This window comes from Mustela lutreola, chromosome 13 (assembly GCF_030435805.1).
Source record: "Mustela lutreola isolate mMusLut2 chromosome 13, mMusLut2.pri, whole genome shotgun sequence".
Taxonomy (NCBI): domain Eukaryota; kingdom Metazoa; phylum Chordata; class Mammalia; order Carnivora; family Mustelidae; genus Mustela; species Mustela lutreola.
The window spans coordinates 80,485,647-80,505,735 of record NC_081302.1 but is presented as its reverse complement, the minus strand read 5'-3'; the positions used below and the strand labels follow the sequence as shown (position 1 = coordinate 80,505,735).

The 20,089-nt window shown below is 42.2% G+C and overlaps 1 long non-coding RNA gene across 1 annotated transcript; it reads left to right on the top strand.

Annotated features, from left to right (window-relative positions):
- Window positions 1-5,518: 5,518 nt before the first annotated feature.
- On the top strand, window positions 5,519-18,259 carry LOC131813858 (uncharacterized). Its single transcript, XR_009347006.1, has 2 exons — window positions 5,519-6,072; window positions 16,354-18,259. It is a non-coding gene; the product is annotated as an uncharacterized LOC131813858 (long non-coding RNA).
- The last annotated feature ends 1,830 nt before the right edge of the window (window positions 18,260-20,089 follow it).

Below are 20,089 nucleotides of genomic sequence, written 5' to 3'. Positions count from 1 at the left end.
TCATCATGAGGGGCATGGGAATGTTCAAAGAGCATGCCCACAGGCCCTCCAGCAGACTTTTCCACCGGCGCAGGCTGCCAGGTATCCTTTCTGACTCCTACCACTGAGTCCCTATAATACCTCTGCCCCAGTTAGGAGCAAGGGGAAGTTTGGGGAAGCTTGGGGACCTGCCAAAGTCTCACAACCAGGCATTGGCCTAATCCCACGGGGCAGTTAGGGGCAGGGGAGGGTGCTCACCTTGCACATAGTTGGTCCAGCACCTCCCCGGTGCCGGCAAAGGTGTCGTATGTGTCCAGAAAGGTGTGGACACAGTGTAGATCTTGTCTGAGGACGGCAGGCACCAGGTGATCAATGGCGGCCTCCAGCTTGTCGGCCCGCTCCGCCATCAGCAGTGAGGTCCTCGTCCTCTTCCTGGTTGAGCCATTTTCCCCCTGAGGTGAATCAGAGGAGACATGAGTCAGTGCTGTGGCCACCAGGAGGGTTGGGGCTAGGAGGGCAGAATGAGCCCCCAGATCTCAGGGACTTCTGCAAGAGGTGGGACAAGAGAGCCCAGAGTCCGAAAAACAATCACTGACTCAGTGTCTCATTGGGTTCAGCCTAAGGCTCTTGGTTTTGCTTCAGGTCATGGTCTCCGTGTCCTGAGGCTGTGCTCCTCGTAGGGCTGTGTCCATAGGACAGTGTCTGCTTGAGGATTCTGTCTCTCCCTTTGCTTCTCCCCACTCTCCCCCTGTCTCTCTCTCAAATCCATCCATCAGCCAATCAGTTAAAAGCCTCTAAGGCAAAGAGAAAATGTTCTTGGTATCCATACAAAGAATTGAAGGAAATGATGTCTGAACTTGCTTGTTTCTCAGGTCCCTTTGTGAGCGGAGTATGGATAGCACGTCCCTGCATGAGTGGCATGGATCCTGTGATTTCTGATAACATACCCCATTCTTTTTATTTTTTTGAAAGACTTGTTATTTATTTATTTGACAGAGAGGTCACAAGTAGGCAGAGAGGCAGCCAGACATAAAGGGGGAAGCAGGCTCCCCACTGAGCAGAGGACCCCACGCCCCCGACGTGGGCCTCGATCCCAGGACTGAGAGACCCAGGACCCATGACCTGAGCTGCAGGCAGAGGCTGAAACCCCTGAGCCACCCCGGCACCCAACATATCCCATTCTTGAGACGAGAACACAGAGATGTTTAAGGCGAGAGGGCTTAGGATAAGAAGGCACAGAGGCTGCTTGATGAAGCACTGTGCCTTCGCCAGAGAAGGGGATTACATCCAGTCCTGCCCCAGTAAAGGGCTCCATGGCTGTGATCAATGACTGGCCTTCTGGACTGCCATGCAGTGCAGTGCAGTGAGGCCCCTGTTCCTTTTCCTTTGTGTGGGGGGTCCTAACAAGGTGTTCCATCAATACCAAAGCGCAGAGCAAGAGACAGAGTAACATGGGCCCCATGTCCATTTGGATCAAAGTCTCCCAATTCACTCTTACAAATAATGATTTGCAAGACTTGCAGAAGCTGAGGAAGGACTGTTGGGGCAGTGGGGGCACCTGGGAGCACGAGTTAGGAAAATGCCTAGGCCAGGGCAAAAGGAGTCTAAATCAATGGGATGAGACCTGGTCTAGTCTCTTTAATGATACTCCTATAAGTATTAGGACAATGGCTGTGCTTCTGTCCAAGGCGTGGGCAGGACCATGTGGGCCAGTTTGGGGAAGAGATGGGATGCAGATTCACGGGAGTACAGGACTCTAGGAGGCCTGGTTGGCTTCTAGGAAGTGGGGCCCTTGGTGCTGCATGGGTGCCCCAGTGGTCGGGTCTCCCCAGCACCTGCACTCACCCTGAGCCAGCGCCAGACTCTGTTGGCCCTGTGCGGCTTCTTGTTCTTGGAGGAAGGAGAGCAGGCAATCTCCTCGGTCACCTCCTGCACCATGTCCTCTGGAGCTTTCTATAAAGACAGTGCCCGGCAGCCAGGCAGGAGGCCTTAGAGCCCTGTCTGGAGGCTTTTGCTGGTCTTCAGACCCAGGGCGCTCCATTCCAGACACACCACAGCCCAGGTGGCAGAGCCCTCCCCCAAGGAGAGAAACGTGGCCCAGCTTCAGGGCCTTGGATGTGCTCTGGCACAGCTCAGAGTCACCTCAGGAATCCCCTGTGCACCCTGCCCACCCTGACATTGGTGTGAACAAGAAGGGATCACCAGGGTATCCACTGTACTCACCCTCCTCCAGCCCATGGGCAGGAACCCCCACATATCCCTCCTCCCCTCAAACTCCAGAGGAAGGGATGGGGCTACCCTAGGATGGTTCAGAGGGGTGGGCATCGCCTAGTCTCCTCAGAAGTAAGTACCTTATGGCGTCTCCCTCGAAAGGACCTGCGGCATTGGGGGGGTGGTTTTAGCCAATGTCTGCAGCATGGGATCAAGTCATTTTCCTGGGGGTTCTGGTACCCAGAGCCCCGGAAACTAGGTACACAACAGGAAAACATCTTTCTGTGTCTAGGTCCTGAGTCCAGTAACCCTGCTACTGGACTAGACTGGCTGCCTGGTTGCAGGGGTTCCAAGTTCTGAAGGCCTTTGTGATCCAGGCAGTGACATCACTTCCTGATATGCCCTATCGGGGCCCACTCCTGGTTGGACCCCTACACGAACAGTGCTCCCGTCTGCCATCTCCTCTTCCCCCTTCTGCATGCAAGGACACAGTGACCCCAACACACCCCTCTCCACAGGCCCCCAGGGAAGGTCTGGGAGCAGCCAGCGCCCCAGCTTGCAAACACACCTGGTTTCAGACACAAGTCTCTATTCTTACCTGGTTCAGACCCTAGATAAGCCATTGTGGCAGATAGGGATGGTCTTCTTGCCAAATATGGATGATTCCAGCATGTCTTTCTATCAGATGTCCACAGGCATAGGTTGGATAATAGCTATGATGTTAGAGGAGTGCTTTCACAGGTAGGAAATACCTCCCACCCAATTTCCTCCCTCCTGTCAACTTCTTGGAATCTGCTACTAATCAGATCCCACCCCACAGTCCATCCTGGGGTGTGTGTGTTTCTGTGCACCTGCACACAAGCTCCTGTGTGCACACATATGTTCATCGGTGCTCACATTCTGGAGTCCCAGAAGAGGACAGCCCCACTTACAGAGGGCTGGGTAATAGCTTCCCAAGGTCTTAGGCTTTGCATTTTCAATGCAACTCTAAAGAAGGGACTGGAGTCTTGGCCCTTGATGGTCAGAATGTACCCTTACCCCTAGAGACCGCCTGTCCCGGAATGCAGGCCAATCTCTCCTTTCCAAAGGGTGTGATGCAGATGGTGGTCCATCCAGTGGGTCGCCATGACCCGGGATCCTCCTCAGACAAAAACCTGGGCATGTCTCCTATCTAGGAGACCAATGGTCACCCTCAGCCCGATAACATTTCCAGGCCAACAGCCACTTCCTTCCAGAAAAACTTTTCCAGAGCCCCTAGTGAATGGCTAGGTTGCATCCAGGACCCCAACTTTGAGGACACTCAAAGAGCTGGGTTCAAGCCTGCTAAGCATCCCTACCAGTCTGATTCTGGGCAAGGCCCGGACCCTTCATGGATCTTCACAGTCTCCCTTCGGGGACTCCATTGGTTCCCCAACTCCTCTGTAGATATGTTTGTGGGACCCCTCCCCAGAGTGTGGTCCGGACTTGGTGATTCACTTTCATGTCACAGAACGTGGCCACGTGACCCAAAGGCCCTTCTGAGATTTCGTTCGAAAACTCATTGCCCAGCCCCATGTTGACTCGGATCCATGTTCTCTCTCCAATCTTCATACTGGAGCACAACCTCCTAGGTTGAACCATGACCCAGACATATGCCCGTGGCCCAGCCCTGTGGGCCCACAGCAGACAGAAGTCAGGTCTTTGAGATGGGCTGTATCTGGCCCATGCCCCTGAGTGCACTCAGGTTCTCGGTGAAGCAGGTCCTCCCTTGGTGTTGTCATCAGCCCAGTTTAAGGAGAGACTCTGGCAGGAGCCCCCAGCAGAGCACTGCTGGATTCCTGATCCCCTGAGACCACGAGGCAGCATTTGTTGGTTCAGCCACTGACTGTGGGGAAATGCAGTCACACAGCCCTGGGAGAAGGGCACTGATACTGACCAACTTCCCGGGTACTGGCCCTCTTCCCCTCCTACTCTGGTCCTTCCTCAGCTTCTCTTGCCACCCTGGACCCCTTTCTAACCTCCAGTCCTCTGCTCCATGGTGCCCTCCGCCAGGTGGAATGCACTCGCATTTGTGCAGGGCTGTCTCCTTCTTTTCCTCCCACAGGAATTCTCCGTGTCATCTCAGCACAGCCTTGTCATACCCCTCACCGGGTGGAGTTCGGGCCTTAGTTGTGTCCCTTGCTCTTTTGCTGTGGAGCAATCGCTTTTCCCGTTCACATTTTGGTTTCTTGTTTGTCCATCTTCTGCTCTAGACCCTGAGCTCTCACGAGGAGAACCCGCTGGGTTGATAAGCCCTGGCACCATCTGAGTGCACAGTGCCCAGTGGCTGAATGAGCGGGAGACACGATCCGTCCCAGCACAGACCAGCTCCGTTGTTTGAGCCTCACTGATTTTAGTCCTGTGTAAGCCTTTTGTTTTATTTTTAAGTTAACTGTGCCTGTTGTGGGCCTCGAACTCATAACCCTGAGATCAAGGATCCTAGTGCCTGAGGAAGCCAGGTGCCTCTTTGGTCCTCTTTAAAGGTTTTAGGCTGATCACTATTCAAGTGAACTTGGTCATTTCAACATGCTGTACGGAGCTATATTACATTAAGCTGAATGACCATGTAACTCCCCAGGTTTTGGTAGCCTGTCACCACAGAGGTCACCCCCATGACAGTGCTGAGTGGATCTTCAGATTGGAGACTGAAATCCTTTCTGTGTTCTTCAGGAGCCCAGAGTCTCTCCACCATCGGCCTTCTCCCTCCTTGGGATGACATGCACCTCTGATGCCATCAGCACAAGAGGAAAGATGACAAGGAAATACACACAGGAGGGTGTTTCCGGCCAGGTCTTGAAGGCCTCAAGGTTCACTTTGATGCTCAATCTTTTATGTATTATTTTAGGATTTTATTTCTTTATTAGAGGGAAAAGAGCACAAGCAGGGGGAGGGGTAGAGGGAGGAGAACCAGAGAGATGCTGATCTGAGGAGGACAGGGGGTGGCTGATATAGACCTGTGCAGGGAACAGCGGAGGCCGCCCAGAGCTGGCCTCCGTCCTCTGGTGGGCCGGGAGTAAGGAGTAGCCTCAGATCCCTGTGCCCATGACCTGCTATCAGGGGAGACCCTCTAGGGATTGCTTCCTGGACTCAGAGAACATTGAATGGTGGGGAAATTTTCCTTGATTTAGGAGGGACATGAAAAGTCAATCATTGGGTTCATACTTTCTCTTCTTGGACCGACAGCCCCAACCTCAGAAGAAGATCCTGAACCACCTCAAGAGCTACCTCTAGCTCCCACTGTGGTGCCTGCCGCAGCTTTAGAGCCTGAGGGGCCTGTATGGGAACCAGTTGTGAGTGTGATAACGCTATGGATACAGCCGAGGGGAGGCACCTACCTGAAGGGGCCTACTGCAAAGTTTCTATGGACAACCAGGTGCATGATTGAAAGACTTAGGGGTCTTCCCCTGTGGGGGACATTCCTGGCTTAAAAGTGTTCAAGCGGTGAAGCGGGGCGATATCCCAGGTGTGATAGCATGATCTCAGGATCCCGGGGGTCCCCAGAAGACCAGCTGGGGCCCGAATGCTTCTGAGTTCCCAGACATCAGTTAGGGAGGAAGGCTGAAAACCAGGAAGCTAGGTCCCGGCTTTCTGCTCTGGGAAGCAAGCTGGGCCCAGATACCACCTTATTCCATCCACAAAGTCTCACACATCTCGCCATTCTGGTTGCAATGAAGAAATGGACTGTACACCAGAATTTCATACCTGTGGATTATGCCCAGGATTTAAGGTGCTAGAGAAACATTTTTTGACATAAGGATGGAGAAATGGTTCCTCCACAACAGCTACTGGAAGGACAACTGAAGGATTATTTCAGCACAGGAAGTCAGACGTGCAGGAGTAAATGGGAAACAAGGAGCCCGGTGGGTAAGTAGTTAGCCAACATGTCGGGAAATCTGAATTACCATTAGCTGTAAAACACACGAAAAGCCATTTCTAGAGATGTTAGTGACAAGTTGGAATGACATGATAATGCACATTGTTAGAACAACTGAAGGTACTTAGCATTAAAGGATTCTGAGATTCTCATTGTGTGCTCTAAGAGGGGTAATAGACTCAGTTCAGATGTAATTTACACGTGCTTAAGAATTTGGGTTTTTTAAAGATTTCATTTATTTATTTATTTATTTGTCAGCAAGAGTGTGAGAGTGCACAAGCAGGGGGAGCAGCAGGCAGAGGAAGAAGTGGGCTCTGGGCTGAGCAAGCAGCTTGATGCAGATCTCAATCCCAGGTCCCCAGTATCTTGGCCCGAGCCGAAGGCAGATGCCTAAGAGATTGAGCTACGTAGGCGTCCCTACATGGGCTTAAGAGTTTTAAAGGTGGGGCACCTGGGTGTCTCAGTTGGTTAAGGAACTGCCTTTGGCTCAAGTCATGATCCTGGAGTCCCAGGTCCCACATCAGGCTCCCTGCTCGGCAGGGAGTCTGCTGCTCCCTCTGACCTCTCCCCTCTCATAGTCTCTCTCTTGCTCTCTCATTCTGTGTCTCTCTAATAAATAAATAAAATCTTTTTTTAAAACAAGAGTTTTACAGGTAACCCTAAAATCATAGAAATCAAGTATATGTTTTTTCAAACTAAAAGATGAAATAAGAGAATAAAGAAAGTATGTCAACTCCTTGACAGGGATCAAATGAGAAGAAAAAAACATTAAAAATGCATGTTCGGGACACCTGGGTGTCTCAGAGGGTTGAGCCTCTGTCTTCGGCTCAGGACTTGGTCTCAGGGTCCTGGGATCGAGCCCCACATCGGGCTCTCTGCTGGGCGGGAAGCCAGCTTCCTTCTCCCTTTCTGCCTGCCTCTCTGCCGACTTGTGTTCTCTCTCTGTCAAATAAATAAATAAAATCATTTAAAAAAAATGCATGATCAGGGACGCCTGGGTGGCTCAGTTGGTTAAGCAGCTGCTTTCGGCTCAGGTCATGATCCCAGCATCCTGGGATTGAGTCCCATATCGCGCTCCTTGCTCAGCAGGAAGCCTGCTTCTCCCTCGGCATCTGCGTGCCTCTGCTCACTCTCTCTGACAAAAAAAAAAAAAAAAAAAGCATGATCAATAGAAAAGTAAAAATCATACGGTAGAAATAAGTCTACCTATATAAGCCATCACAACAAATGTGGGCCGTTAAACCATAAGTCAAATCATCTATGAATGGACAGAATTCTTAAATTGAATTAGGAAATTAACAAAATCTGTTTCTCTGCTGTTTTTAAAAAAAGATCAAATGCAAGAGGACAGAAACCAGTGAACAAACTAAAACCAAAGTAGATGCACTGGGTTTTGCCTGGAGGTGGAAATACCCCAAGCTGATGGCCTTGGGAGACACGAGGGTGGGGGTTGGGGGGCCAGCTAAGGGAGGACTAAATGGAAGAAGTGATGTGAGATTTGAGGCGGAAATGGTAAGAATGAGCCACCTGGGTGCCGTACTTCAGGCAGAACATCCTAAGGTCCCGTAGGATCTTAGGATGTTTGAGGAACAGAAAGGTTGGTGTCCTTTGACAGATGGTACAGTTAATAGATCATGTAGGATCTTGAAGGATATTTGCATTTTATTTTTAGTGCAGTGAGGAAACATCGGAGCATTTGTAGCAGATGAGTTCCACGATGTGTCTTTAAAAAGATCCTTCCAGCTACTGCGGGGAGAATGCAGTAGAGAGGGTTATAGAGAAGCAAGAGGGGAAGCGGGAAAGCCATTTGGTGGCCAGTACAGTTGTTCAAGTGAGAGGAGAGTGTGCCTTGATCCAGAGGGGTTGTAGGGGACACCAGGAGGCAGTGATGGGCTGGAAATATGTTTTGGCGGTTGAGCCAAAGTTACTTCTTGATTGACTGGGCACAGAGTACAGGATGGGGAGGAATCAAGGCTGACGCTCTTCTTGGGGGCTTGAGCAACTGGGTCCATGTCAGTGCCATTCACCGAGATGGGGAAGGGTGAGGAGCAACAGCTTGGGGGGGTGGGTAGGGGTTGCAAATCAACAATTCTGACTGGGTATGAGATGACTCTCAGCTGTAAAAGTGGAGTTATCAAGTAGGTAGTCCACTCTTTTGGTGTGGAGATTGGTAGAGATTTCTGAACTGGAGATAAAAGTTTCAGAGTTGTCAGGATAAAGCTTGGACTGTGTTGACTCCCCTAAGTAGTGTGTGTGGGTAGAGAAAAGGTCCAGGGTGGAGACTCAAGGTAAGTGTTCCTCGAATTAGCAAATAAAAATAAAGGAGTGCCAACTGAATTTGAACTTCAGATAAACAAATAGTTTTATGAGACTGATGCACTGCCTACTGTGCTAAGGAGGCACCTACAATAAATATTTTTAAAGGATATGTTACATGAAATACTGGGGATATACTTGTGCCAAAAGAATCACTTATTATTTTTCTGAAATTCAGATTTAATGGGACATCGCATTTAATTTGACAATCCTACCTAGGGTACTACTTCCTTGTTTAGATGAGATGTAGAGAAGGATCAGGAGCAAAGAGAATGTTCCATTTAGTGTGCCTATGTAACCTATATTGCCAGAATGCAATGTCATAAAAAAAAATTTATAATGCTCACAAATTCTATGGGTCAGGGATTAGGACAGGGGATAGTGGACATGGCTTTCCTCTACTCCTTACTCTAATCCTGGGATTCTTGCCAGCGTGGTGTCTGGGTTCCAATGGTGAGAAAGAAAATGCATGTGCATGTAAGCAAAAGAGAGAGATTCAGATAGAGAGAGAGAGGGAGACAGACAGAGAAAGAGAGACTTTATCACTCAAATGTCCTGATTCCAGGAAACTTTGATTCATTCTACAAGAAGCTCCCCCATGTCTTGCCCTATGTTCTGGACTGTACAGTAGGGATAGGAGGAAAGCCCTTGTTCATTTTTCAAGCATTTATGCACCAGACCCTGTGCAGGGCACTGGGAACACAAAGGGGCTTAGCCCTGGCCCCTTCTGTCCAAGCACTTACAGTATGGGTGGGTATGTGCTGGTGAAGACAGACATATTGGGAGAATCAGGGCTCGGCATTCCCATCAAACCCTATCCTGGCGTTTTGGGGAGAAGATGTGATAATGTAAACTATTCTTAAATAATCTAGCAGGTGACTTAGGATCAGACAGGCTGAAACAGATAGCAGGAACAGGTGGAACCTGGGAGAGGGAGTGATTGTTCTGGGTTGGATTAGTTTGGAACGATTTTCTACAAGAGAAGCAGTTTGAGCTAGACCTTCCAGAGGAGGAGAATTTGATCACTTCCCTTTGCTCAAGAGCATCCTAGACATCCTCACATTAAATAAGTCTTATCTTCCACACCCAGAGCCCTAGTGCCCACCTTTAGTTCACCCTGGGTGTCAGTTAACATTTTTTCCTCCGGAGTCCTGTGTTTCCTCTACACTAGTAGTTAGATCTAGAAGCTTGGCTGGGCTTGATTTTCTCTTTCCCTTCCCTTCTGTTCCCTTCCCTTTTCTTTCCTTCCCCCCTTCCTTCTTTCCTCCCTTTTTCTTCCTTCCTTCCTTCCCTCATGTCTCTCTCTTTCTCTCTTTACTCTCTCGCGCTTTCTCTCCTTCCTCCCTCCCTCCCTCCCTCCCTGCCTCTCTTCTGTCCTTGCTCTCTCTCTCTCTTTCAGGAATACTTACTTCACAGGTGGTGCCCTTGTTTCCACCAGGAACATGTGCGACAAAGGCTTACCACCTACGTTTTCTTCTCTAATTAAGAATGTGCCAGCATCTCATTTGGATTATTTACTTACTTATTTATATTTATTTTATTTTAATATTTATTCAACTTGTCTTGGTGTTGGTTTGTTTTGGTTTGTCTGCTTTTTGGTTTTGTTTTGTTTTGTTTCATGTTTTGAATGCCTGCTCTGCTCCAGACAGATTGCCAAAGCAAATGCTTATTAATCTCAGCAGTCTTCGTGGTGAAATTACTTACTCCTGTAGGTATATGTGAAGTAAGAATAAGATTAAGCCACCTAGACACCAGTGTTGGTAGAGTATCTCATCCCAAAGAAAACCAAATCCTGCTTTAAAACCAAACAAAACATGAAAACTAATATAGCTCCTTACTGAAGATCTCTTGAGAAGGTAGAATTGGGTGAATTATACTAAACAACATCCATCAAGACTCCCTTAATAAAGCTTCTTTGTATACTGTTTCTCCCGCCTTGTTCGTCACTTTCCCTATTTCCTGCTCATCCGCAGTTTGCCCGCAGTTTGCCCGCACGTCCCAGGCTGTCCTCCCCCACTCTTGTCTCGTATCATGTCTCCTTGTTTTTCTTTTGCCAATTTTCACGGAGAGGTAATAACAGTAACTAACACTTACTAAGGGATTATCAGGAGACGGAAAGTGTAGCAAATGCATCACCTGTGTTATGAGGAAAATACTGTTCCTTTCCTCCGTTTAAAGATGAAGAAAGTGGAATACAATGAAGTTAAGTATCTTGCCCAATATCACAGAGAGTTAAAGCCTAGATCCACGATGTAAAGCCAGACAGTCTGACTCGAGAGTCTGTATTCTTTTTTTAAGAATTATTTTTATTAACATAAAATGTATTATTTGCCTCAGGGGTACAGGTCTGTGAATCATCAGGCTTACACACTTCACAGCACTCACCATAGCACATACCCTCTCCAATGTCCATAACCCAACCACCCTCTCTCTACCTCCCCACCCCTCAGCAACCCTTAGTATGTTTTGTGAGATTAAGAGTCTCTGATGGTTTGTTTCCCTCCCGTCCCCATCACTTTTTTTTCATTTTTTCCTTCCCTAATCCCACGACCCCTGCCCTGACTCTCAAATTCCTCTTATCAGAGAGATCAGATGATAATTGTCTTTCTCTGATTATAGAGTCTGTATTTTTAACAGCTATTCTATACTGATTTCTTTTCCAAAATCTATATATAAGTTCCACTTATGATAATATAATAGGCTAGGAAATGACCCTGCCTTAAAAAAAATAATTAAAATAACAAAGTAGAAATCAAGTTCCGTAAAGCACCAGGTACCTGACAAGTTAGTGAGAAGGGACAAGATGGCTTTCTTCTCCAGTATACTCTTATCACCCCTCTCCTCTCCTTGTCTCTTGATATGCTCATTGGACATGTGTGGCTATATTCACCTCTGAACTTTGGTTCCTGCTCTTTACTGGCTTGCTGGGCCCCAACACACCCTGTTTTTTCTAACCAGCCTATAAGCTCAAGTTCCTATTCAATGGTGATGGCAGAATGAATAATTAGACAGAACTTAAACATCAGAATTATAAAACTAAGTCCATCACTCAGGTTATCCATTAGTAAATAATATTATTGCTGTGAAAATGATTGTATTGAAGTAAAGAAACTTTTCAGTGATAGGCCCTAAGAGAGATTATCTAGTCAAACACTTTTATACTTGAAGTTGAGGCCCAGAGAGGTTAAGTGATTTGCCCATATTGAAAATGCTCGTAGTGAACTAGAACCCAGATTCCTTTATTCCCATTTCAGTGCTCTTTTACCATATCCTACTGGACTTGTGTTTTTAAGTATCATCCCAAGCACATTTCATTTCTCCATGTATATAACAAGAATAAATTTTTGCTTCAAATTTTAAGAAAAGAGGGGCGCCTGGATACCTCAGTCAGGTGAGCATCTGCCTTTGGTTCAGGTCATGATCTTGGGGTCCTGAGATCGAGCCCCATGTCAAACTTCCTGCTTTGGTGGGCAGTCTGTTTCTCCCTCTGCCTCTGCTTCCCCCACCCTCTTGTGTGAGTTCTCTCTCTCTGTGTGTGTCTCGAATAAATAAATAAAATTTTTTTTAAAAATTTTAGAAAAAGATTCTATTTTTTACAAAACTAAATCAAAAGCACTCAACACCACTAGAAAATTTTGGTATTGACTAAATTCTGTAAGTACCTATATTGTTTTAGACCAAAGCTGGTAAGACAATGTTGCACTGTGCATAACTTTAAGTATATAACTACTTTTTTTAAAGTTTATTTACATTTGGAATCTCATATAAAGATAGTTAACTAGTCATGATTCTCTATTTTAGTTAATTGCCTGAAGGAAGGATCCAAATGCTGTTTCCTATTCTATAAAATAAGAGTTTATTTGGAATGATAGCTCAAAATCTTTTCTAGTTCTGTACTTCTCTAAGTCACATTAACCAAAACTTAAATTTTACAATGCTGTGTCATCCTTTTTTTTTTTCCTAACGCATTTAGAGGTAAGAAGGATGTATAGAACATGTCTAACATATTGTGAAAATCTGCGAAGATGTCTTAAATTATTTGAACTTCATTTTAGCTAAAACATTTTAAACTGACAAATTACTTGAGATTGTATTCAGAATTAATTCTAAAGTAATTTTTATAATGCCATATTACATTAATATGTTTATGAAATATCTTTGAGATTGCTATAGATTTTAGAAAGTCTGCTCCAAGTAGAATTTCAACCTGTGTAATAAAACAAAGTAAGAAAATAATACTTTACTGTTGGATAGCACTTTAATATTCCCAGAGCAAAAGATTTTCAGATCCAAACATTTGGAGATTCTTCTACAAATAGGACACTTCACCTTATTAACCTGATTAACTTGCAGTGAAAGTCACCAATTGACAGGACCTACCCACAAACTTCTTTCAGTGCTTCATTCTTTATATGAGTGATCGTCCAACAGTTCACTCCAACAATTGTCCATTAATTTAAGGAAAGTTTCCAACATGAAAAACATGATAATCGGAATCAAACAGTATTCTGTGATCCAGAAGAAACTGACAATGAAGGTAGCTAGAAGATTAAAAGCAAAAGCAAAAAGAAAAAGAAAAAGAAACATATATAAGTTAGAGACAAACTATATTTTCAAAGAATCAGTGGAACTATTGAGTTCCTTAAATAAGAATAAGGGGCTACTTAAAATTTTCAAAATAGAAAAAGCAGAACTTTGAAATTAAAAATATAAATAAAATTTAATTATAAACACAAATAGACTGGAAGAGAAAATTATGAAGAGCCCCTAGAAAACAGAACAGGTAGCAAAGAGGTTAAGAGAAACAGAAGGGGAAGGAAGAGAGAAAGGTGGGGGAGAGGCAAACCATAAAAGACTCTTAACTATAGAAAACAAACTGAGGGTTGCCAGAGGGGAAGTGGGTGGGGGATGGGCAAAATTGATGATGGATATTAAGGAAGGTACTTGTAATTGGCATCATGTATTATATGTAAGTGATGAATCACTAAATTCTACTCCTGAAACGAGTATTACCCTATCTGTTAACCAACTAATTTAAATAAAAACCTGGGGAAAAAAAAAAAAAAAACAAAGGCAGAAAAAACTTGAGATTCAAGGTTTAACCAGGAGGCCCATCATATTGCAAGTAAGACTCCAATAAAGGAAGAATAGAAAAAGTATAGTGAGCAAGAAATTATTAAAGAACTAATAAGTTTATTTTTTCTCAGAACTGATCGAAATGAATCTCCACATGGAAAAATCCCACTAAATATCCAGCACAATAAATGAAAAATACTCTTACCAAAGAAAAAGTCCCAAATTGCAGCATATCAAGGATAAACAAGAGGTTGTAAGAGCTTCCCAAATGCAAGGAATGGGAATAGTTCACATCCAAAAAGTAGAATGGCACTGGACTTCTCCACAAATACATTCTGAAACAATTTCTTCAAAATTGTAAGGGGAACAGTTTCACTAGTTAATTCTGTACTCAGCCAAATCAAGTGTGATGGTACAAAAGAAAGAGTGGTCCCTCCTTTCCCTAAAAAATACTTTCCATGGACTGTGGCCTATGAAATTTTTAAAGGATGTGATTTGTCCAGATGATTAAATAAGAAAGAGAAAGATATAGATGACTCTGGAGAGGGATAAAAAAGTGTCAGCATGGCTGCTATTCAACAAGCCATGAGGTCAGTCAGTTCCATATTGTACTCTCAAAATGAGAACCTTGGGAAGGAGCTCTCCAGGAAACAAAGAAACATAACATGTTGAGCATACAGAAAAAATATTAATTGCATGTAGCAGTGATTTGGAAGAGTATATAATAATTGTATTAAGTACATAGAAAACTAGAGGGTAAAAAAATTAGTAGCTATGAACTCCAGGAGAAATAATAGGCATGGTCCTAGTTCACCTCTTTGCTTAAAATATTTGCAACTCATAATAATGTAGTCATTAGCTATTTATATTTATATTGGTGATTTATATAGTCCCACATTATAACATTATTTTGATATCAGAGATGGGTAGAAATGTGGGATAAGAATATAGAAGAGTGAAGTCTTCATATGATTGGGAGTTAACCAATTTTGTTTTAAATTGATAAATGAAGAAATAAAGTATAAGGGTATCATCTAGACCCACACTAATATTAATCTGTGGCAAAGGAGGTAAGAGTATACAATGGGAGAAAAGACAGTCTTCAACAAATTTTGCTTGGAAAACTGGACAGCTACATGCAAAAGAATGAAATTGGACCACTTTCTTATACTGTACATACACAATAATAAATCAAAATGGACTAAAGACCTAAGTGGGAGACCTGAAAAAACAAAACTCATAGAAGAAGACATAAGCAGTCATTTCTTTGACATCTGCCATCACAGCGTTTTCCTAGATACGTCTCCCGAGGCAAGGGCAACAAAAGCAAAAATCAACTGTTGGGACTACACCAAAATAAAAAGCTTTTGTGCAGCAGAGGAAACCATCACCAAAACAAAAAGGCAACCTACTAAGTAGGAGAAGGTATTTGCAAATGATATATCCAATAGGGATTAATATCCAAAATATATAAAGCATTTATACAAGTCAGTACCCCCCCAAAAAAAGAACAAACAGATAATCTGATTTTAAAAAGGACAAAGGACCTGAATAGACATTTTTCCAAAGAAGACATACTCATGGCCACCAGATACATGAAAAGATGCTCAACATCATTATACAATGAAGCGCAAATGAAAACCACAGTGAGATATCATTTCACACCTGTCAGAATGGCAAAATCAAAAAGACAAGAAATAACAACAGTTGGAGAGGCTGTGGAGAAAAAGGAACCCGTGTGCACTGTTGGTAGGAATGCAAATTGGTACAACCACTGTGGAAAATAGTATAAACCTTTCTCAAAAAATTAAAAATAGAAATTTAAAAAAGAAGGTCTGGCACATTGTTGGTGGGAAAGCAAATTGACGCAACAACTGTAGAAAACAGCATGAAGGTTTTACAAAAAATTAAAAATAGAAATACCATATGACCCAGTGATTCAACTACTGGGTATTTACCCAAAGAAAATAAAACACTAATTCGAAAAGACAGATGCACTCCTATGTTTACTGCAGCATTATTTACAATAGCCAAAATATGGAAGCAACCCAAGTGTCCATTAATGACTGGATAAAGAAGATATGATTGATATATAGATAGAATATATATTCTTTATATATAGATATATATAAATAGATTAGGTAAATTAGATAAATCGATATATCTAAAGAAGATGTGATATATATATATATACTTACATTTAAGTGTATATATATATTTATATTATGTATAATATATATATAATATATACAATATACATATATTATATATTATATATATACACATATATATAAATGGAATATTGCTCAACCATAAAAAGAATGAGTTCTTGCCATTTGTGACAACATGGATGGATATAGAGGTTATATTGCTAAATGGAATAAGTGAGAAAAAGACATACCATATGATTTTCCTCCTACGTGGAATTTAAGAATTAAAACAAAGAAAAAGAAACCCAGACTCTTTAAGTACAGAGAACAAATGGGTGTTTGCTAGAGGAGTGGTAGGTGGAGGGGCAGATAAAATACATAAGGGGGTTTAAGACTATACTTAATCATGATGAACACTGAGTCATGTATAGAATTGTTAAATCATTATATTTTACACCTGAAACCAATGTAATACTTACATTTATATATATATATATATATATATATATATATATATATATACACACATATACACGTGTATATGTGTATATGACATATATATGTGTATATATATGTATATATACGTATACATATATATATGAGACAGTATAGAGGGGTGTACCCGAAGGATGTAATTTTCACTATAAGACTTAATATAATTTTACTTAATAAACTATATACATGTATTACCTTGATAAAAATAAAATCATTCCTGCGGTTTCTCCGCAGACCACGGGAGGCCAGAGGCGGGAACCGGCTCCCCTGGCCGCGCGCAGGAGGGATTTCAGCGGAAGCTGTCGAGCGACTTTCATAAATGAAGCTTTAAAATGACCTTCTTAAAAGAAGAGTAAATCCTCGGTTTCCGTGTGACTCTGCAGACACAGCCCGGAGGTCAGCCCTGGGGGCCCGGAGCAGGCCGGTGCGTGTGGGTGGTCGCAGGCGGCCGGTGTCCAGCCTCGGGCCGCGCCAGCGCCGCAGGACGAAAACGCTCGTGTGGCCTTTCCCTGCGCCCCGACGGAGCCCGAGGCCGTTGTGAGGTGCTGGCCGCGGGCAGGACGGACGCGCCCCCCCGCCCCCCCCACCGCGCCTCCAGGGGCCCGGGCAGCTCGCGGTCATCTGGATGTACAGTCTCTGTTGTCTCTGGTTTTAAATAACAAGCCGCTTAGAACCTGATTTTTACGCAGATTAAATTCATTGTCACTTCGCTTTGATCTTCAGCAATATTTATAAATTGAGTCATTGTAAAGGTTTCCTCATTTGATCCAGTTTTATACGAACTCTGGTTTGTTTGAGTCCGATGTCCAGGAAGAAACAGGACACCTTCACTTGGAGAACCGGGCTCGGGCCCAAGAAAGCTTTCCTACAAATAACGTGTTTTTCTAGGAGCCTCCGGGTGGAGACACAGGGGCTCCTCCTGTGGTCCGGCACCACCTGCTGCTCAGTGGCAACTGTCCTGCCTCGGGAGGCTCAGGCCACCAACTGGAAAACACAATCTCACCATCTTCACTTTTGCTGAATCCATTAAGTGTAAAAGCCAATTATTTTTCTTTTGGAAACTATTTATTGGGCAGAAATACTTTTTATTGAGTAATTTTGGTCTGCCACGCCTATATTTGATTTTGCTATTTGTGCGCTTTTGTTCCTAAACACAGGAAAGACCAAAGGTGCTCTCTCTTTGTGGTCTGGGGCAAGAGCTCAGATACACCCAGATTGATGGGCGCCAGTGAACGTAGGAGCATCTTTTCTGGCACCCAAGCAGTCAGAAGTGTTTTTGTGGTTTTGGTTGTTTTGTTCTTTTTTTTTTTTGTTTTTTTTTTTTTTTGTTTGTTTGTTTTTTACTACAGTAAGTATTATAGAACCAAAAACCTAATGCTACTTACTATCACAATGAAATGTTCTTTTACTAAGTTATTGCTGGTTATTGAATATCTTGTTGAGTACTGGGATCTGTTACCAAGAAGGAAATTACGTTTCTTACCATGTTTGAGCTAAGCAAATGTGAATAATTTTTTAAAGAAAGAAAAAAAAAAGAAGCCTCCTCTGAGACTTGTATTCTGTTGTTCATAATTTTAGGAGTTCTGAGTTTCCTGGAACAGCTGCTTGAGTGTATTTTTGTACCCATATCTTCACTTCTGCCTTTTTCTTCTTAAATTAAAAAAAAAAAAACTATGATGTATTACACATTAAAGTTTTCTTGGTTTTATATATCAAAGAATAAAAACTTTTTTGTTACATTTAAAAAAATAAAATAAAATCAATTTAAAAAATACAATATCTCAACTTCTATGAAGGCAGGAATTAATTGTGTGTTGGTTTGACACTTTGCAGAACTTAAGATACACAAACATTTAAAACAACAGCAAAAACACTTTAATAAATATGCGTCTTATCTAGGTTTTCTAATTTCTTGAAGTGTAATTATTGTTAGTATGCCCTTATAATCCTTTTTATTTCTATGTGGTTGGTAGTGTTATTCCTCCTTTGTTCCTGATTTGACTTGAGATTTTCTTTTTTTAATATGGGCATTTATAGCTGTAAGTTTCCCTCTAAGCACTACTTTAATTAAGTCCCATCAGTTTGGGTATATTTTGTTTATGTTTTTATTCATTAAAATATTTTCTGATTTCTCTTGGGATATCTTGTTTGTTGATTATTTAGAAGTGTGCCATTTAACTTCCTCACGTCTGTGCATTTCCATTCCCTGCACATCTGAGAAGAAAGATATTCTTCTGATGTTGGGTAGAGTATTCTATAAATCTCTTACCTCTAGTTGATTTTTAGTACTATTTCAGTCTTCTATTTCCCTGTTGACTTTCTGGCTAGTTACTGAAAATGGGATACTGAAGTCTCCAGTTATTATTGTTTAATTGTGTATTTTTCCCTTCTGTTCTGTAAATTCTTCCTTCAGGTTTATCAGGGCTTTTTTTGTTAGATGCATATATTTATAATAGTTATTACTTTCTGATAGGTTGATCCTTTTATTATTGTAAAGTGTTCTTCGTCTCTAGGGAAAATTTTTGTCTTAAAGTTTATTCTGATACTAGTACACACACTCCAACTTTCTTTTGATTATTGTTTGTATGGCATAATCGTTTTATAGTTTTCCTTTTTAACCAATCTCTGTCTTGAATCTCAAGTATATATTTTACAGAGAGTGAGAGTATAGTATCATGTTTTTTAATCCATTTTAGATTGTTTATTACATTTACATATAATGTAATTACTGTAAAATTAAGAATTACACCTGCCATTTTCCTGGTTGCTGTGTTTCTTATGTCTTCACCCATTGTTCCCATTCCTTCATTATTGCCTTCCTCTGTATTTGATAGATTTTTTTTTAGTATACCATTTTAATTTCTTCGTTTCTTTTACTGTATGCTTTAGAATTGTTTTCTTAATGGTTGTCCTGGTGATTATTATTAGCATGTTTACATAAAATAATCTAGTTTAGATTAATACCAATTTAATTTCATTGCAGAAACTTTGCTCCAGTATAGTTCCATTCACTTCCTTTACTTTGTGCAATTACTATCATATACATTACATTTTTATACATTGTAAACTCATCAACACAAGTTTTAAAATTGTATAGCTGTGTTTTAAATCATATAGGAGAAGAGAATTGCAATGAAAATATCTATTTATACTTTTATATTTACCTATATACTTTTATAGTAAATACTGGTGCTTTTTGTTTCCCTATGTAAAACAAAGGTATGTCTAGTGTTAGACTGAAATACTCTCCTCACTTCTTGGACACAACTACTAGCAACATCTTCTCTTAGTTTTTGTTTTTTAGAAATATCTTGATTTCTCTTTCATTTTTAAAAATGGTTTTGCAGATGTAAGATTCTTTGTTAATAGTTGTTTTTTGCTTCTTTCTTTGTTTTCTTTCAGCACCTGGGATAATGTCATCTCAGTGCCATTTGGCCTCTATGCTTTCTAGTGAGAAGTCAGTCTTTACTTTTATTGAGGATCACGTTTTCCATTGCAGTTTTCAAGATTGTCTCTTGTCCTTTTCTTTTGACATTTTGACTATGAAATGTTTGAGCATAGATCTTGTTGATTTATTGTACTCGAGTTTACTGAGCTTCTTGAATTCTAAGACTAATTCTTTTTGTTGTTGTTGTATCTGGAGAGTTTCTAGTCATTATTTCTTAAGATATTCCATCTGCTCCTTCCTCTCTCTCCTCTCTCTCTCTCTTTCTCCCACCTTTCCCAGCCACTCCGTCCTTCTCTCTTTTTCCGGGACTCCCATTTTACATGTTGGGGATGGTGGATGGTGTCCCTCAGGTGTCTGAGGCTCTGCTAATTTCTCCTCATTCCTTTTGCTGTTTCCTTCTCATGCTGGATAGTTTCAATTGACCTGTATTCAGTTCATTGTCTTCAAGTTAACTGATTCTTTCTTCTGTAAATAATAAATATATTATTATATTTACATTTGTATTATATAAATAATAAATAT